This window comes from Berghia stephanieae, chromosome 6, assembly GCF_034508935.2.
Source record: "Berghia stephanieae isolate SIO BIC M18660-M18661 chromosome 6, UCSD_Bste_1.3, whole genome shotgun sequence".
NCBI lineage: Eukaryota > Metazoa > Mollusca > Gastropoda > Nudibranchia > Aeolidiidae > Berghia > Berghia stephanieae.
The window spans coordinates 59406384-59426383 of record NC_088365.1 but is presented as its reverse complement, the minus strand read 5'-3'; the positions used below and the strand labels follow the sequence as shown (position 1 = coordinate 59426383).

General features: G+C 36.2%; 1 protein-coding gene across 3 annotated transcripts in view; it reads left to right on the top strand.

Annotated features, from left to right (window-relative positions):
• Positions 1 to 16651: 16651 nt before the first annotated feature.
• The window catches only part of LOC144975342 (uncharacterized), an 87527-nt gene continuing 84178 nt past the window's right edge, over positions 16652 to 20000 (top strand). For 2 of the 3 annotated variants that reach the window (XM_078919329.1, XM_078919332.1), the window contains exon 1: positions 16652 to 17204. The gene's annotated coding sequence lies outside the window, so the exon portion shown is untranslated. The remainder of the gene's footprint in view (positions 17205 to 20000) is intronic. The other variant, XM_078919331.1, reaches the window with a different exon arrangement.

The window sequence follows — 20000 nt, the reverse complement described above, 5'->3', positions numbered from 1 at the left end:
ACACCCATTTGCAGGTCTGATAGCCGAACGCAGTAATGGGCCTGATTTACCACGTTTGTCATGAACAATGTTTTGCGTCGGTTTGAGACTTATTCATTTCCATTATAATAAGGAGTCCACGACATTTTGACTTATCTGACCTTTGAAGAAGACCATACGAGGTCCCAGGTTTGAGAGATTTTGCCAATATGAGGGTCATTTAAATCGTTCGATTTTTGAAGGACAAGTTTTCTGGCTAATTTTTACACATAACCATAACGGCAGTTAACTGGTTAAGAGTGTTGACTTTAATCGGATTCCACTGTATCTATCGTTTAATATGATTGTGTGTGTGTGTGTGTTAGTGTGTGTATATTTGTCTGTGTGTATGTGTGTCATTCATTCATCTGCCCGTTCATTCATAGTATTATATTATAAGGATTCCACTGTATCTATCGTTTAAAATGATTGTGTGCGTGTATGTGTTTGTGTCGTGTATGTATATATGTGTGTGTTTGCGTGTGTGTATGTTTGTGTGTGTATATGTTTGTGTGTGTGTATATGTTTGTGTGTGTGTTTGTGTGTGTGTGTGTGTGTCATTCATTCATTCATCCGCCCGTTCATTCATAGTATTATATTATTCTAAGGATTCATGCCGTTATGTAGACTCAATCAATGCCTGTCACCTTGTCAGTAAACATTTGCTTTGCCGCCGATTGCTGCAGGTATGTTCTCTCTCTCTCTCTCTATCTCTCTCTCTTTCTCTGTCTCTGTCTCTCTCTCTCTCTGTGTCTCTCTCTATCTATCTATCTCTCTCTCTATCTCTCTCCCTCTCTCTGTCTCTTTCTCTCTATCTCTCTCTCTTTCTATCTTTCTCTTTGTGTCTGTCTGTCTATCTATCTCTTTATCTCTACACACACACACACACACACACACACACACACACACACACACACTCTCCCTTTCTGTTATGTCAGGTCCTGTATAAAATAAATCCCCCCCCCCCCTCTGTCTCTCTCTCTCTCTCTCTCTCTCTCTCTCTCTCTCTCTCTCTTTCTCCCCCCTGTGTGTGTGTGTGTGTGTGTGTGTGTGTGTTTCGTCAGTCCACTGCCGCCATGTGTCATTTCAGTGACAGACAAGATTTGACAAAGGTTTCATTCATACATGGCCCGACACTAGAGAAAACACCTATATTATTGTTTTTTGTTATTATTATACAACCTTTTATTTCCGTTCCTTGACACTCCCCCCCCCCCCCTTTTCCCAACCACACACACACACACACACACACACACACACACACACACACTACACACGTTTCCCTCACCACGTCTGTTTTTATTTTTCTAAGGCTTTCATATCGTCCTTCGGACTTTAACCTGATCCCAAGCTAGTCAGTTTATTCATTCATTCATTTTATTTCCTTTATATTTCATTCATTCATTCTTTCAATCATTCATGCATTCATTCATTCATTCATCCATTCATTCATTCATTCATTCATTCATTCATTCATTCATTCATTCATTCATTCATTCATATAATATTCATCTTCCACTCATCCATTCTGTCTTTCAATTCCCAAATGAACGGATAATAACAAATGAATGAATAGATAGATAGACAGATAGATAGAAAGATAAATAGATAGATAGATAGATAGATAGATAGGTAGGTAGGTATGGATATATATATATATATATATATATATATATATATATATATATTATATATATATATACAGACAGACAGATAGATAGATATATAGATAGGTAGATAGGACAGGACTGCGTTGTATTATTCGGTTTAAAATCGACGTTTACGTATTTGAAGATCTGATAGTCCGAATTTCTATAGACTCATTGTTGTCCGAAATGTCAATTCAAACATTGATTGAGTTCGTTTACCATATCTGCTATGCCTGGTGTGTACACATTGGTTATAAAGGTATACTTATCTGAATTGGATTCAGTAGTCTGATGTCACGCCGCCCGGCAACGGCGGCCATCTTGGTTCTAAACAAAGAACATCATTACTTTTTATTCTTCAAGTTGGCTAGAACTTTTCATATGTCTTGTGACCAGAATGTGTAAAAGTCAAAACATGATCTAATTTATGTGGGGTTTTTTTTTTTCCTCTGGATACGCTTTTATGCTCGCCGGAGAAATATTTCATACGGGCGCCCGCCATTGTTCCGATAGTTTAGAGCCAGTGTTGCTAAGTTACCATGCGTCATTAGGAAGGAAGTGACGTTACGACTAATGAATCCTATTGAGATTATACTATTACTATTTAAAAAAATAAAGTTCTCAATTTCATATGGCAACATATGGTGTTGAGAGGTGGTGGGGGAGTTGACCTTGAGAATAACTCATAAACACGGATGGCAAAAAAACAAAAAAAAAAACAACAAAAAACCCAATAATGAAGACCAGAGTGACGTCAACTTCATTCTATCAATACACGACAAGAAATCATGCCAAATTGTAGTTTGCAAACTAGTCACATTTGTTGCTTCTGCTACGAGTACTTGCCTGTACGCCGTAAAATTACAAAACAGTTTTTGGAAATATTACTGCCAAAGATCTTTATTTCAAATAATAATATTATTCAATTAAAGTGTCCTTCTATTTGCCAAACAGTCTTGTTTAAACTTGAAGCTTTTTGAAGACTCAGGTTTGGGACTTTTTGTCGGTATGTTGAGATTTAATTGTGATTGATGGATGAGATAAAATTTGAAGTGAATATTTTCTAGCCAAAGTAACAAATTGATTTGTTTTTGTAATTATACAGCTGTATAGCTGCTGTTGGTGACAATGGTAATTGATTGTAGGATGATGATTGTTGATGATGATGATGATGGTGATGATGATGATGATGATGATGATGATGATGATGATGATGATGATGATGATGATGATTGTTGATGGAAACTCCGTGGTGTTACAGTAAACGTGTTATGTTACTGGAATTATGTGATTGGTTTGGGCATGAACAGGTGCTGAGCGTGACGAATCAGGATACTAACACTAACAATTAACCTGCCAAAGTCTGAAAAAACACTTCTTTGAAATTTTGGCCAGAAAAATCATTCTTCACGTATCGATCGATTAGAATTACGTTTATCTTGTCAACATTCAAAACTATTAATCCTAGGACTTCCAAAGGAGTCTGTGGTTTGAGATTTATTTATTATTATTATTATTATTATTATTATTATTATTATTATTATTATTATTATTATTATTATTATTATTATTATTATTGTTATTATTACTCGAAGTCCCAGGTTTTGAGGGTTTTTGTTTTTGATTGTTCGCTTATTTTTTGTTTTGTTTTATTTCTTTTTTTTTTTTTTTGACCAAAAAAAAAAAAAGGGGGGGGGGGGGAAGGAGTAAATTTAATCTATCTATCTATCTGTCTGTCTGTCTATCCATCCTACCTATCCCATCTCCTCGTATCTTCATGTTCTCCCTGTCTCTTTTCTCCCACCCCTCAGTCTCTCTTAATTCTGTTACACGATTTCCTCTCGCTGTGACCCCCCCCCCCCCCCTTATCAAGCCGCCCCTTCTCTCTCTGTTTTTTTTTTTTTTTCTGTTTCGGCTAGTTAAAACTCAGAACCATGTTATTGTGTGGTCAACTCTTGTTACAACCAAACATTTTTGCTACCCACGGGTAACGCCGAATCAAGAGGCCAATCACCCCTTCTCCACTGGGTGGGTAGGGGTGTCTTTTAGTGGTTTTGTTTTTCTTTTACTCTCTCTCTCTCTCTCTCTCTCTCTCTCTCTCTCTCTCTCTCTCTCTCTCTCTCTCTCTCCTATTGCCATCCTCTTTCCCAAGACTTCGCCTCCTTCTCCTCCTCCTTCGTTTCGTCCAGTGATTGTTAAAGACAATGAATGGCCATGTGTAATGATGATGATATTGATTGTGATGATTATGATAATGATGATGATGATGATGATGATGATGATGATGATTATGAAGATGATGATGATGAAACGGCGTCTGCTTGTGGGTGAAGAGAGACATTGACGACTGGTGTGAAATGGTTATGTTGTTGTTTAGTATGGTCCACTTTATTGATTTATGTTTGGCTGACAGAGAAAAAGTGTCTTATAGTTAGAATGAAGATGACTTCTCCGGACGAGAGGTCATTCAGTTGTATTCTAAGAGAAGCAACACGTTTTAAAAATATATTATAGCCAGAAAACTCGTCCTCCAAATTATGTTGTTTATTGATAACACTGTATAGTCACCTGCAACACCTACAAGAGACGTCTAACTTCTACGTCATGGCACAAGACCTAAGGGCTAAAGCCCAGGTGGTCGCTGGTTCGGTTAAGTAAGTCAGTAAGTTGTAGATTGATTAAAAAGGAGAGTGATTTTCATTTTAAAAAAAAAACTCTAAAACTAGGCTATGTCCCAGGTTTTTGGATTTTTTTGACATGATGTGGGTCATTGTGCGGCTATGTGGTCTTGTGGTACGATACTCGCTTTCGTATCGGAAAAGGCTCTTTACTCACATTCTCTCATCATAGGTGGAAAATGAGTAACAGCGTTAAAAAATGTACTATATCGCCTAACAGGCCAGGGAAAAAGCGCTTTGAGCACGTTCAGTGGAAATTACCCTTTATGAAAGCTCAATATTAAAAAAAATAATTGATCTATATTTGAAGGACGAGTTGTCAGGCCGAAATTTTAAAATGTGTGTTTTTTTTCTGGGCGGGGGGGAGAACTGTTGTTTTTTGTTTTTGTTTTTTTATTTTTTTAGAATGCGACAGACTTGTCCTCGAAAGTTTTTGTCACGTGTTTTGTGATTGATCTTAGTCCTTTCTAAGGAGGGTTGGGGTTGGTTGGAAGAGAGAGAGAGAGTAGAGAGAGGGGGGTGGATAAGGTCAGTGGAAGGGTCACCGGTTTCCCTTGATTCATTCATTCATTCATTCGTGGTCTGTTGGACGGAACCACGGTTGAGTGATTTCGTTTATTACGGGAGAAGAATAACAATGGTTGCTGAGACCTAACAACAATAGGGTAAGAACTAGATAGGTTTGGAGACCGAGGGGGGGGGGGGTAGTAAGAGAATAGACGAGGAGAGAGAGAGAGAGAGAGAGGGGGGGGGGAGAGAGAGAGAGAGAGAGAGAGAGAGAGAGAGAGGAGCGGGGGTGTCCAGAGGAGGATATCTTGATACATAATTTGTAGAAGGATTAGGAGACCGAGAGGGGGAAGAAATCTGGCGAGAAGTGAGAATGATATGTATTATATTAAATTACACATTATTCTTCTTGGCAAATGTGTGCGGGGAATTGGGGGAAGGGGTGGGGGGGGGGGGGATTTGAGGGGCTTGAGAACATACTTAGATCGTGCCGGCATTGCGACTTCTTGTGGTAATGGTTGTCTTTTGATCTTTCGGGGAAAAGGTCAATAGCCTTAGAACTCTTTGAGCGTCGCGCCGACACACAGAAGACCTCGGTTCTTATCCTCGATACGATATAATTTTATCGGGCTTCTTTGTTGACTTCCTTCCCAGAAGTCCCAGGTTGGAGAGAGTTTGCCAAGATCATTTTAATCGATCGATATTTTAAGGACGAATTTTCTAAATTCTAAATTGAGCTTTTATATAGAGCAATATCCACTAAACGTGCTCAAAGCGCTTTACATGGGATGATCCCCTGCCAACAGCAACACTTAACATGTAGGACGAGACATGACATGACGCCTGTTAGGCGATATTAAATAATATTTTCGGACAGAGACAACGCTGTTAAATACCATGTACTCATTTTACACCTGAGTACGGTGAGAGAATGTGAGTAAAGCGCCTTTTTCCAAGGACTCAAACTATGCGCCGAGCGAGGCTCGAACCCAGGACCTTCCAATTCGAAAGCGAGTGTCATAGTCACACCATAAGACCACATGGCTAAAATATTGAAATACCTGTTATTAAGTGTTGCTTTTGGCCAGGGACCCATGGTAAAGCGCTTTGAGCACGTTAAGTGGATATTGCGCTATATAAAATAGATCAATTTTCCAAAGCATGGATGGCAGTTTAGCCTTGATGAAACGATTCAACCACGTCGCTTTCAATTTCAAGTCACACATGTAATTCGGGTCAGTATCCCGTGTGACCACAGACAGCCTCACTGTGGTGACGCTCAAATCAAAACTGGTCCTGTATTCCCATGCCTCCGTTTCTTGACCGATCTTTTTGTGCGGCTATGCGGTCTATTACTATTAATGGTATGGCGCTCACTCGCTTTCGGATCGGAAGGTCCTGGGTTCGAGAGCCTCGCTCGGCGCATGGTTGAGTCCTTGGAAAAGGCTCTTTTACTCATATTTTCTCACCGTACTCAGGTAATAACCCACGCGTCAGTCGCAGTGCAGTGTCTCAAAATGAGCAATAAAAGGTGTTTTGTTTCTTGGTCAAGGAAAGAAAAAACAAAAACAAAGCGAGATGCCAATAAATGGGGGCTCAAACCAGGTTCTTCTGGATCGATAGTGCAGTCCCTTATCAACTCAGCCATCTTTCCCCGAACACGTTTAAATAATATGACATGTATTATGAGATGAAATATTTAAGAGATCCCACGAGATTACAACGTTCTTCTGCTGATTGCAAAACACGCCAAAAATGCCTTTCTGACACGGTTTTAATCGTTGCGGGGGTGTTGCCGTGTTTCTATTTTGGATTTTAAGGTGTATTTTTATTGAAAAGTATAGGTGAATTCATATTATTATTATGCTTTTATTGCTTCATAATGATGATGTTTGTATTTTGTGTCTATATGAATGTGTATTTGTTTGTGTATATGTATATATATATATATATATATATATATATATATATATATTATATATATATATATATATATATATATTGTGTGTGTGTGTGTGTGTGTGCGTGTGTGTGTGTGTGTTGGTACGTTATATCCGACTGGCGGATGTTTTATGAGGTTTTATTTGGCTAAACGTATATTATATATATATATATATATATATATATATATATATATATATTATATATATATAGTATATATATAATTATATATATATAGTATATATATAGTATATATATATATATATATTATTTATATTATATATATATATATATATATATATATATATATATATATATATTATATACATAATATGAGTGTATGAGTATTTGTGTGTTGGAATGTGCGACCATGAGAGCGTGAATGAGAGAAAGTTTGTGGATGAGGAGAGTCCACGGGGGCGTGAGAGAGTAATTAAAGTTTAATTTGAATTTAAAATCGCAACAGCCCAAGGCATTAAACTTTGTCCATCTGCCATCTGCTACTCCCTTCTAATTCTGACAAAACACGTTATTTAAAAAAAATATTGTTTTTTTTTGTTGTTTTTTGTATTGTTTGGTTTATTGTTTGTTTTTTGTATTGTTTCTGTTGATTTTGTTTATTTGTTTGTTTGTGTTTTGTTTTTGTTTTTTTTGGTATGTTTTAGGGGGAGGTTTTTTTGTTGTTTTTTTTAACCTGAAAACTTAAGCTTGAAATTATAGCCTTCTGATAAAGATGACCGACCCCCAAATCGTCAAATTATAACTTTCAGAATTGCGTATTCAAAGAAGTCTAAGGTTTGAGACATATGATATAACACGTGAGGGGTAATCTTAATCGATTTTGGGCTCCCGATAGCTCAATTGGTAAAGCGCTCGAGTTGTTGTTTTTTTTCCGACCACCCTGTCCACCCAAAAGAAAATGGGTTGCTGGGTCCGTTCAATCTGGTGGAAAGTTCTTTGCGATAGACAAGCGTCTTATCTATAGGGTAGCAAGCAATTGGCTGGCTGTAAAGAACTTAAATTTTAAAATCGATTTTATTTGTTTTGGTTGTTTTTTTCAACATTTTATGGCCAAAATGAGGAAAAAATAATAAAATTGTTTTGTAAAAGTAAAGCAGTGCTGGCCCTGGTTATCCTTCCTGCTCAGTATTCTGTCTTCCTTCATTATGCGGTGTCTTTCTTTCTTCCATTTTTTTCTTCTTCCTCGAGGCTTAAGTATAAAAAAAGAAAACGTTTATTGTTTCTTCTTCTTCTTCTTCTTCTTCTTCTTCTTCTTCTTCTTCTTCTTCTTCTTCTTCTTCTTCTTCTTCTTCTTCTTCTTCTTCTTCTTTCTCTCTTTTTTCTTCTTTTCCCCTTCATTCTTCTTCATCTTATTCTTTCTTCTTCTTTCTATTCTTCATTTCTTCTTATTCTTAATTCTTTTTCTTCTTCTTTGCTTCTTTTCATTCTATCTTTATTTCTTTTTCTTCCTGTTTTCTTCCTCTCTCTTCTTCTTCCTTCTTATCTTCTTCTTCTTCGTTTTCTTCTTCTTCTTTTTCTTCTTTTCTTCTTCTTCTTCTTCTTCTTCTTCTTCTTCTTCTTCTTCTTCTTCTTCTTCTTCTTCTTCTTCTTCTTCTTCTTCTTCTTCTTCTTCTTCTTCTTCTTCTTCTTCTTCTTCTTCTTCTTCTTCTTCTTCTTCTTCTTCTTCTTCTTCTTCTTCTTCTTCTTCTTCTTCTTCTTCTTCTTCTTCTTCTTCTTCTTTTCTTTTCTTCTTCTTCTTCTTCTTCTTCTTCTTCTTCTTCTTCTCTTCTTCTTCTTCTTCTTTCTTCTTCTTCTTCTTCTTCTTCTTCTTCTTCTTCTTCTTCTTCTTCTTCTTCTTCTTCTTCTTCTATCTATCTATCTATTTATCGATCTATCTAACTATCCATCCATCTATCTATCTATCTATCTATCTATCTATCTATCTATCTATCTATCTATCTATCTATCTATCTATCTGTCTGTCTGTCTGTCTATCTATCTATTGACATGGTTTTGTGTCTGCCCATGTGTGTGTGTGTGTGTGTGTGTGTGTGTGTGTGTGTGTGTGAGAGTCTACATTAAGTGTTTATAGAATATTTTTGCTTATGTGTTTATGTATGTGTTTCTTGTGGCCTGCTTGATTTCAGTTTTTTTTTTTCTCATCTCAGTTCTTTCGAATGAATTGGATTTTTTTCTTTTGCTAGATTTACCAATTCTATAATCATACTGAAATTGATATGAAAATACGGCTACTCGTTTCGTATTCTCCAACTTCTCACATCGAAATTATTAAATACGCGTATATGTAAACAAAGAACTTTACAGCCTAAGTAACATACTTATTTCCTTTTTCTATCTTTCTTTCTTCTTTTTCTATGGGGTTTTTTTTTTTTGGTTTTTTTTTTGTTTTGTTTTTTTTTTTGGTTTGTTTTTGTTTTGATCTATCGATCTCACATCCGGTATGCTTTGATCATCTTCTTTTGACGATGACTGTTTCGCAACAATGTTAGCGAAAACTGAAAGCGAAGTAGGAGCAACATTGTGCAAGTCGTGCAATGTGCACTCAGTTGACACCTTCAAAGCTTGCTTTGGGTGTCTTTGCTCGTGTTTACAAATATGTAAACATCTCATTTCCGGTGTAGAGATCTTCTGGAAATGGAGATTTATACAGTGGTGTATACAGACCTGCCACGTATGCAGATTTTATCAGTAATATACAGGATTTTTGGAAGCTAAAATTTGCCAAAATACGTACTCTCTCTCTCTCTCTCTCTCTCTCTCTCTCTCTCTCTCTCTCTCTCTCTCTCTCTCTCTCTCTCTCTCCCCCCCCCCCACTCCTCCTTCCCTTCTCAAGTCCGGATTTTTTCATCAAATGTTTTTGTGGGAGATGGTTGAAAATGTCGCTGTAATTGATAGAGATCGCCATGTGGCTCATATCCATATCCGATGTATAAAATACCGACTTGGCCGGTCATAGCATAATCTCTGTAGAAAAAAAAATAGTTGTAAAATCGCTTTTCAGGCTTCATGTCTCGTCCTACGTGTTATGTCGTGCTGTTTGCTTGCAGCTGCTCGCGATTTGAGTACACTGTCGAGTTGTTCAAAAACTCACTTGATGTCTCGTCTAAATATTAAAGTTTTTCTTTGCTTGTGAACCCTTGTAAAGCGTTTTGAGCGCACCTAGTGAATATCTCTCTGTTCAAAAACTCACTTTAGGCTTGATATCTCATCCTGCACTTAAAAATTGCTGTTTGCTTGGAAGCCCTTGTAAAGCGTTTTGAGCACACTTAGTGGATACTGCGCTCGGTAAAAGTTGGTTTTTATTTATTTATTTCTTTTTTTTTTTCATCCCTGATCTTTTCCCGCCGCTTTTGACTATAACTTCCAAGTAGACGGTGCTTGTGTCCGCTTTCACTTTCAATTACTTCTCCCTCGAATGTTTACATTTGAATCTTGTTTGTAAACAAAGTGACATCTCTACGTGTGACGTAAGTAGCAGAGGGAGAAGGAGAGAGAGAGAGAGAGAGAGAGAGATTGAGTGAGAGAGAGAGAGAGAGAGAGAGAGAGAGAGAGAGAGAGAGAGAGAGTGTTGTCTTGTCTAGTCTGCTGACTGACTTGTGTCATTACTTTTGTCTACATCTAGGTTGTATTGGAATGTTTCAATGTACATGCTGATTGTACTAGTACTATGTGAATTCAGTACACGAGCCTAACTAAATACATGAGCCATATACATACTTACATGCTATCCTTGACACTCGTTGTTAGCGTGACTTCCTATCGACGTGAGGACAAGAAATTCACTGTTGTGAATAATCCCTTCATTTTTAAAATTTTCAATTTCAATTAATTTCTTTCTCTCTCTCTCTCTCTCTCTTCTCCTTCCTCTCTATTCTCTCCTCTCTCTCTCTCCTCTTCTCTTTTCTCTCTCTCTCTCTCTCTCTCTCTCTTTCTCTCGCTCTCTCTCTGACCGATATAGTGCAAATTAGTTTATGCGACCGACGTTTGCAGCACGAATTTTGAAATTTATTTGGAGAGAAATAAAGATAATCGTGTCAGAATTATGTTGAAACGAATCAGTGCTTAAGTCCATAATTTTATTCCATGCGAGCTTTGAGCATGATGAGAGATTAGACGAGGGAGGGGGCGATTGGTAAATGGAACTTTGTATATACTGTATATATTATTGAGCATGGATATTTAATGTCACTGTTTACTGATCGACAGATAATGAATAAAAATTAATAGAAACCATTGGCGATCCATATTTTACTCTGACAATTTTGTTAGACTGATATGATCCCCAACTAGTGAAAAAAATTTACATGAGAACTCAGATATATAGCTGAGGGAACAGATTATGAGGAAAGGGTGGACCGGGGGGGGGGGGGGTATTTATACAATTTTATCTATAAATGATGGTTTTGAATTAAATGTACAACAAATAATATGGTGCAGTGGGCAAGGGAGGAGGAGGAGGACGACGAGGAAGAAGATGGATATATATTTTATCTATGAATTATGGTTTTGATTTAAATGTACAACTTTTCTGAATATCGGGAAAGAGGTTAAATTCTGCAGTATGTCACTTCAAATAATCCCAAATGAAAGGTCTCCTATCGGGGCAATAGCAATACATTGCTTTTTCTCTTTCTCTACCCCCCCCCCCCCCTGCCTCTCAGTATGTCACTTCTAATCAAAAAATCTATCTATCAATATCTAATCATCTATTATCTTCTATCTATCATCCTCCCCCCACCCACCATCCATCCACCACCCCATCTATCCATCTATCTATCTATCTATCTATCTATCTATCTATCTATCTATCTATCTATCTATCTATCTATGTCAGAATAATGTATTTTATTTTTTTACCTTACTATTCTTTATTGGGCTGACAGAGATTGTCAATGCCCAGGTAGGTATGAAAGGAAACGGTGTAAGTTTTATGAGTCATCATCCATTGCTACCTGACTTTGACGTCGGCGACGACGGGAGAAATAAAGTATGATTGTGTGTGAATGGACGTATGAATGAATGAATGAATGAATGAATGAATGGACGTATGAATGAATGAATGGATGAATGACTGAATGAATGAATGAATGGACGTATGAATGAATGAATGAATGAACGATCGAATTAATGGATGAATGAATGAATGAATGAACGAACGATCGAATGAATGAATGAATGAACGGTCGAATGAATGAATGAATGAACGAATGAATGAATGAACGAATGAATGAATGAATGAATGAATGAATGATCGAATGAATGAATGAATGAATGAATGAATGAATGAATGAATGAACGATCAATTGAACGATCAAATGAATGAACGAATGAATGAATGAACGAACGAATGAATGAACGATCGAATTAATGGATGTATGAATGAATGAATGAATGAACGAATGAATGAACGAATGATCGATGAATGAATGAACGAATGATTAACCGAATGTGTGGTGAAATGAATGAATGAATGCATAGATTATAAGAGAGATGGACGGACGAATGAGTGAATTTGAGAGTGGTTTTGAATGAAGGCTGAATGAAGACAAGAAAGGAGCGGCTATGCCAAGATAAGTTTATCGTGTCAATAACATGTCATGAATGAATGAATGAATTGGGATGGACAGAAAGTAAGTGGAGAACGTGAGTTGGATGGCTATGTATTTAGGAGGAGATGGGAGATGTACAGAATAGGTTGATAGAAAGAAGAGACAGAACGGTGGGGTGGGGGAGGGGGCGAGGTGGTGGATGAATTTAGAGAGATAATTGCCATTCTGTATTATTTTACCAATGAATTGGGATGGACGAAGAATGGAGGTACGGGTTGGAGCAAAATTTAGGAGGGGGGGTGGTTTTCAGAAATACGGTTTAGAAAGAAAGAAAAGAAGTGGGGTGGGAGGGGTGCTATAATGAATTTAGAGGTAGATAAATGCCGTTGTATTATTTTAATGAATGAATTGGGATGGACAGAAAGTAAGTGGAGGTCACGGGGGTTGGAGGCAAAATTATTTAGGGGAGGGGGGGGGGGTTTACAGAAATACGGTTTTAGAAAGAAAGAAACAGAAGTGGGGGGTGGGGGGGGGGGTATAATTGAATTTAGGAGGTAGATAAATTGCCCATTCTGTTATTATTTTCACTCAATGAATTGGGATGGACAGAAAGTAAATGGAGGTTACGGGGGTTGGAGGCAAAATTATTTAGGGGAGGGGGGGGGGTATAATTGAATTTAGGAGGTAGATAAATTGCCGTTTTTATTAATTCATCAACGATATATATATTGTGTTGTTATCGCTGTGTCCTTCTTGTACCTACTCGTTGTATTGTCTTATTGGTGGTTTTCAATTTTCACGGGTGAATAATATACGTAGTGCCTTTTGCTGCCAATGAATTCTTTGATGACGTCGGTAACTCAGTTACTTTGTGTCGTCTTGTCTTGTGACAGTGTCAAGCAATGTTGGGTGTGGTCAGTGGCAGGATGGATGACAATGATCGTAACTCTCTTGACTTCGGCGTTGTTTGCTTTAGGCCAGGGACTTCCGTCCCACTCAGGTGCTAGTGGGGACTTAGCTAAAGGCAGAGCATTGACAGGTGTTTTAAGAGGTGTTGATGTAAAAGGACGCCTAACATGCCACTTGTAATGTATGAAATGGATTTTTGTTTTCCATACAGTTTGCTGTGGGAATGGATTTATCATTGATGCGAATGAGGGATTGACACAAATGTCTTTATAAATGTTCATAAGATTTGATTTTTTATGTTCAATGCTTGCTATCATTGTATCTAAGAGCGTGAAGGGGGGGGGGAGGAGGAGGAGGAGGAGGAGGGTATAAATAGGAAAGAAGAAGATGAAGAGGGGAGGAGGAACGGCAGAGAAAGCGGAGGAGGAGGAGGAGCAGGAAAATTGGGAAGAATAAGGCGGGGAAGAAGGCTTTGTAAATATACATAAGTATTCAGTATTTATTTTCTGATCATACTTTTAATTCTTGATATCATTATATTAAAGAAGAGGAAAAAAAGAAGGAAAGGAAGAAGGGGGAGGAGTCGTCAAAGAGTTACGAATGGATGGACAGACAAAATAATAATAATTGACCAATAACAACATCATGGGAACAGGATGAAGGGGTGAGTGGGCCAAGGGTTATAGTATACAGAGTTGCCAACTGCAATTTGTAGAAGGGGAAGGACAGCAGCAGGTGGTCTCGCTCACCACACTTCGATCGTCTTAACAGAAGCGATCATGATCAAATCATAACGCCGGGGGTATCAGCATCTGAAGGTACGAAATTGACGTCACTCAGCTCTTTGTTATTGTTTTTAGGCAGCCATTTTTATGATTAGTTATCAGTGAATTATATCAATCAGATTCTTAACGTTACAGATTACACATTATTTTGTGCGTCGGTACGTAACATCCGGATGGCAGATGTTTTGGGTATTTTACCCAAACGTATAGCATCAATAATGTCACCTTCATTGGGAATAAGTGTGGTATGTTACATGGCCGAGTAAGCCTTCATTTTCCTACTTTAAAAAAAAATTTAAAAAATTGAGCATTTATATAGCGCAATATCCACTTAACGTGCTCAATGCGCTTTACAAGGGGTCCCTGGTCAACAGCAACATTTAACATGTAGGACGAGACATGACGCCTGTTAGGCGATATTACAATTTTTCGGACAAAGACAACGCTTGTTAACGGCAGGTACTCATTTTACACCTGAGTACGGTGAGAGAATGTGAGTAAAGAGTCTTTTCCAAGGACTCAACTATGCGCCGAGCGAGGCTCGAACCCAGGACCTTCCGATCCGAAAGCGAGTGTCATACCACTAGACCACATAGCCGCACTTATAACTTACTTATAACGACAAATATAAATACGTAGACAGGCCTGCAAGTTGTTAGGAAAAAATCGTAGAATCACGAAATTTTGGGTCCCATTTCAGAGCTTCATCATCTCAAGGTCATTGAAACTTACTGGAAATGAAAGAATTGATGCCAGAATACATAATTGGAAGGTTTCTTTTTGAGGTGTTACTTAATCATTCTTGATCTTTAAACTTAAATAACTATAATGACGAAATTTTGGATTGTCAAGTAGGCAGATGAACCTATAATACTAAATATTTGAAAGAAAATGGAAAGATGGCTTTGGTGAATAATGTCACGACAATGTGAGGTGTGAGATGAGTGTGGGATTCTGGGATTGACGTATATTTGAAATATCAAATCGTACACCCCTGATTTCGAATACCAGTCTAGAATTTTTTTCGGTGGAAGAGTCGAGTACATAGCGATGCCACGTCTTGAGTTGTAGCAAAAGTCACGGGATTATTATTTTTTATTACTTTCTTTTTTCTTTCTTTCTTACTTTTCTTTTTTTTTTAAATTATTGTATTTGTGTTTTGTTTGTTTGTTTGTTTGTTTTTTTTTTTGTTTGTTGTTTTTTTTTTTTTTTTGTTTGTTTGTTTTTTTACTTGAATGTCATTGGTTTAAATCTTTTCAACTAAAAATCATTGTGTTCAGTAGTATCAAAACCATGTCACACCCCCCCCCCCCACCCCAACCCCTTTTCAAATTAATAAAATCAGGAAAAAAACCCAAACAAAATAAAAGTAAAAACCAAGGCGTCTAAGAATACACCAGGCGTAATTGATGACCGAGCACTCAATTGCATGTATTACTTGTACTGTGTGGCCATATCCTGTCAAAACGCATTTTTTCTTTTAAAAAATGGCCAGAAAACGTTTGCATCTGATATCGATCTATTAGAATTACCCTCAACTTGTCAAAAAAAAAACAACCAAAAAAAATCAAAAACAAAAAAAACAAAACAGAACAACTCCCCCCCCCCCCCAAAATAAATAAAAAATAAAAAAAACTCTCACTTTTACACTTTTTTGAAGCCTCAGGTTTTATATTTTTTCCAAGTCGAAGATTCATTTTAATCGATGGATACTAAAATTTGTAGTAAACGATTTCTGGCCAAAATAATTTTTTTTGAAAAAAAATGAAAAAGAAATGTGTTTTGTCGAATTTTGGCACTGTACTACATGCATCCTTTACTTTCACTTCAGAATCCTAGGTTAATACCCTTGAGGTTAATAAGTGTGATTGATAAACTTGAATCAACCTTTTTAGGGTGAAGAATAAGTAGGATTGACTTGAAACTGGGCCAGCTGGGGAAAGGGGAGGAGAAAGGGGGGGGGGGGGGGGGGGTGCATAGGGTAAGGCTGGTTAGTAAGTCATGTGATGACTTATTACTAAGTTTAGTGGTAGTAGTAGTAGTGGTGGTAATAGCAGTAGTGGTAATAGTGGTTGTAGTAGTTGTGGTAGTTGTAGTAGTAGTAGTAGTAGTGGTAGTAGTAGTAGTAGTAGTGGTAGTAGTAGTAGTGGTAGTAGTAGTAGTAGTGGTAGTGGTGGTGGTGGTCACAGACTAGAGTAGTAATAGTAGTAGTAGTACTTAGTAGTAGTAATAGTAGCTGTAGTACTTAGTAGTAGTAGAAGTAGTAGTAGTAGTAGTAGTAGTAGTAGTAGTAGTAGTAGTAGTAGTAGTAGTAGTAGTAGTAGTAGTAGTAGTAGTAGTAGTAGTAGTAGTAGTAGTAGTAGTTGTTGTTGTTGCTGTTGTTGTTGTTGTTGTTGTTGTTGTTGTAGCAGTAGAATAATAGTGGTGGTGGTAATGTTGGTGACCGTGATGGCGGAGTTGGAGTGATGAGATCTGCAATATAGATTTAATCGATACAGAAACAATGTTTTTATTCTGATATTGCGCTGTAGTACACGTAAATGGACAGATACTGTCATATTATCGACTCGATCTCAAAAACAGATACATTGGCGGTGTCATTTTACAAAAGATGGCGAAAGAAGGGATAGGAAGAAGAGTGTGTGTGTGTGTGTGTGAGAGAGAGAGAGAGAGAGAGAGAGAGAGAGAGAGAGAGAGAGAGAGAGAGAGATCCAAAACAAATATAACAAAACAATGGCGATTCGCTACAGCAGGTATCCCGTAGCCTTCTTGTTGTTTGATAGTAAAAGGGACGCCGAGTCCCACAGGTAGTATGTCAGTCCCCTTCGGTTGTGGAGGAGGTGGGAGTTTTGCATTTATGCAATGCACTCTTCGCCGATTCGGATTCGGATTCGCGTCGTAAATCGTAACTTCCAGTCACTTATCTACTGCACTTACATTTTTCATTCACTCATTCATGCATTCTATCAATCGGTTGTTTTGTTATTGATGGTGTGCGTGTGTGTATTTATTATTATCTATATCCCAATTGGCTCGAGGTTTAATAATTCTGATTCTTTGTATCGGAAAGAGGATAGATAGTGATTTTGTGGTGTTTTGTTTATAATTATATGTGTGCTTGATTTTGATGATTTATAGTGGATTAAGGTATGTTGTGATTGTGTTTACTATTTTAACATATATATATATATATATATATATATATATATATATATATTATATATATGTTTATATTTTACGTTGTTAAATGCCTTTAAGATGTAATATATATTATATATATTATATATATATATTATATATATATATATATGCAACCCACCGCTTTAAAATGGTATTATACCGAAGTAAAGTATTAGAGGCGGCCCGAAGAGATTACTTAACCCTTGGGTCAAATCCGTAATACAATTTCAATCAAAGATACAGACTAGAAGACTTTCTTTCAATATTGAATGAATGTATTCTTTTTTTTTTAAATGTCCTCTTTCAAAGTATTAGAAGTGAAAATAATCTGGCTAAAACATGAGGTGAGAAAATTAATTCTTTGCCTTTTTGTGAGTCTTGTTTATAAGCCGAGCCTTTCTCGATGCTGAGTGTTGAATTCAGTGACATCATATTATGAAGTCCTAGATCCATTGTCAGAACTATGAAAGTTTGGTAACCTGATCATGCGCTTTGTTTATTGGGATTCGTTTTTATTACGGTTTAGAGCCTAATTCTGCACGAAGTTAATTGTTTTCATAATATAGATAATCATCTTTACTATAAGTTTACTTTTTGAAAAGTACTCTGAAATAACCCCGCGCGAGGTCCCAGTTTTGATAGTTTTTTTTTTTATGTGGGTTTTTTTTTTTATTTTTTTTTTTTTTTGAGTGTGTGTGTGTGTGTTTTTGGAGGGGGGGGGTTGTTTTTGTTTTTTTGTTGTTTTTTTTCTTCTTCTTTTCAAGACGTTGAGAATATAGTGCTCCTCTATTATTATTTTGATTCCAGTCACAAAATATTGATTAATTAATTAATTAATTTATTAACTTATTTTTATTTTAAAATTATTTATTTATTTGATTAATCGACATTATCATTTAATTGAGAAAAATTTATCAAACCGAGATCCCGTTTCAAATTTTTTTGAAGTGTTTAACCCTCTCCTTACCACCGACAGCAAAATCGTCACATTTGTTACGACATAATATACATTTTATTCTTATTCATATTTATTTTGTAAATCACACTGATCTTTGTTTAATCAATAAGAACATAAAGTTGTTTTGTAGAGAGATTGTTTGTTTAATAAATCATTTTTTTCTGCTGGGTAAGCCTGCCATTTTGGGAAATTGCTGAAAATGGTCGGTAAGGAGGGAGAGTTAATCCAGTGTCTAGATACTTCTAAGAAAAAAAAAACCAAACAAACAAACAAACAAAAAAACCCACAAAAATGTAGAACGACAAATTTTGGCTTTCATAACTCTGCAGAGCAAAAAAAGGCGTCTTAAGTTTTATAACACAAACTACTTGTTGAAAATAAAAGCCGATACTCTCTCAATCACGTGATAGAGTAGGGAAGCGATGTTCTTCATCTTGACAGCACATTTATTGTCATTTACAATGCTAGCGATAGTAACCATTATATAATTTACTCTGTGTAAACTACCAATTTTAATTACCTGATCGAAATAGGTACCAGGTCCTCTTAATCAATAACATAAAAAATGATATTATATCAAGATAATAAATGTCTCTTAATTCTCTCCTTACCGACCATATTCATGATTTTTCCAGAAATGTTATCAATACCCAACACAGAATTTTACTTTTTACACCCAAATTAACTCACTCAACCCTAACACCGAATATATCCGTAGTTTACCCCGGTTACTTTTACCCCATGCCTATTTATTACATTTTTCTGAGACAAATTATAAGCGTAGTACCAAAGCTAATGTTTGTAGTTTTTACATGTTGATAGTTAAGTAGTTGAATAAACCTAAACTATCTATATGCATGCTCATTTATAATTTTTTTTCTTCCAATTTTGAAAATTAGCAAAAGTCTATAGGATTGAGTGAGTTAATGAGAAATACGTACTTATTAGATATGCATATTTTTGTGCAGCAAAACACGATTTATAAAACAAAGATTTTTCATAAAATGTTTTAATGTACAGAACAAATCTGACTAACAAACATGTTCATAGTGTCGCAACAGATCCGACGATTTTCCTGTAGTTGGTAAGGAGAGGGTAAAGTTTATTTTTAATCAAGATATGAAGAATAATAGCTTCCAAAGTAAATAAATAAATAAATAAGTAAAATAAAAAAAGATAATAATTTGAATACATTAAAATGAACAGTCTGAGTTCAATCCGTCTTCAGTCAACAATTATAAAATTAAATACTGTATATTACTTCTCCCGTATTTCTGAATCGATTTTATCGCACTGCCGACTATTTTTTTGTTTTTGTTTTGTTTTGTTTTTAATTTGTTTTTAATAATTTTGTTTTATTCGATGTTGACTGAGGAAGGAATTTGTGTCCGAGATGGTTTCGTACTTTGTCATTTAAGAAAAATAAATTTTTGTATCTGTTTTATATTATATTTTGGTTGAATACGTTTTTTTTTAAAGTCTATACCTAAACACACGTCGATATTTTGAAAGGGTACAGTTTTGTTTTAAAAGAACTTTTAATATGATACCTTATTTTTCGATTTTACATTGCCGTATTGATATATTTTCCCTTACATTTAAAGTTGGTGTAAAACTGCCTGTGAATGATACAATGCAAGCTATATTATGAGATTCTGTAATTACTCGTATTGTATAAGGCATTTAAAGGATAATTCCTATATTAAGCCTTTAGTACGATACGATAATATGATAATAAATAAACCATTCAACATTGAAAGAAAGTTTGTGTCGCCTAAATTAATGATATAAATAATCAATAACAA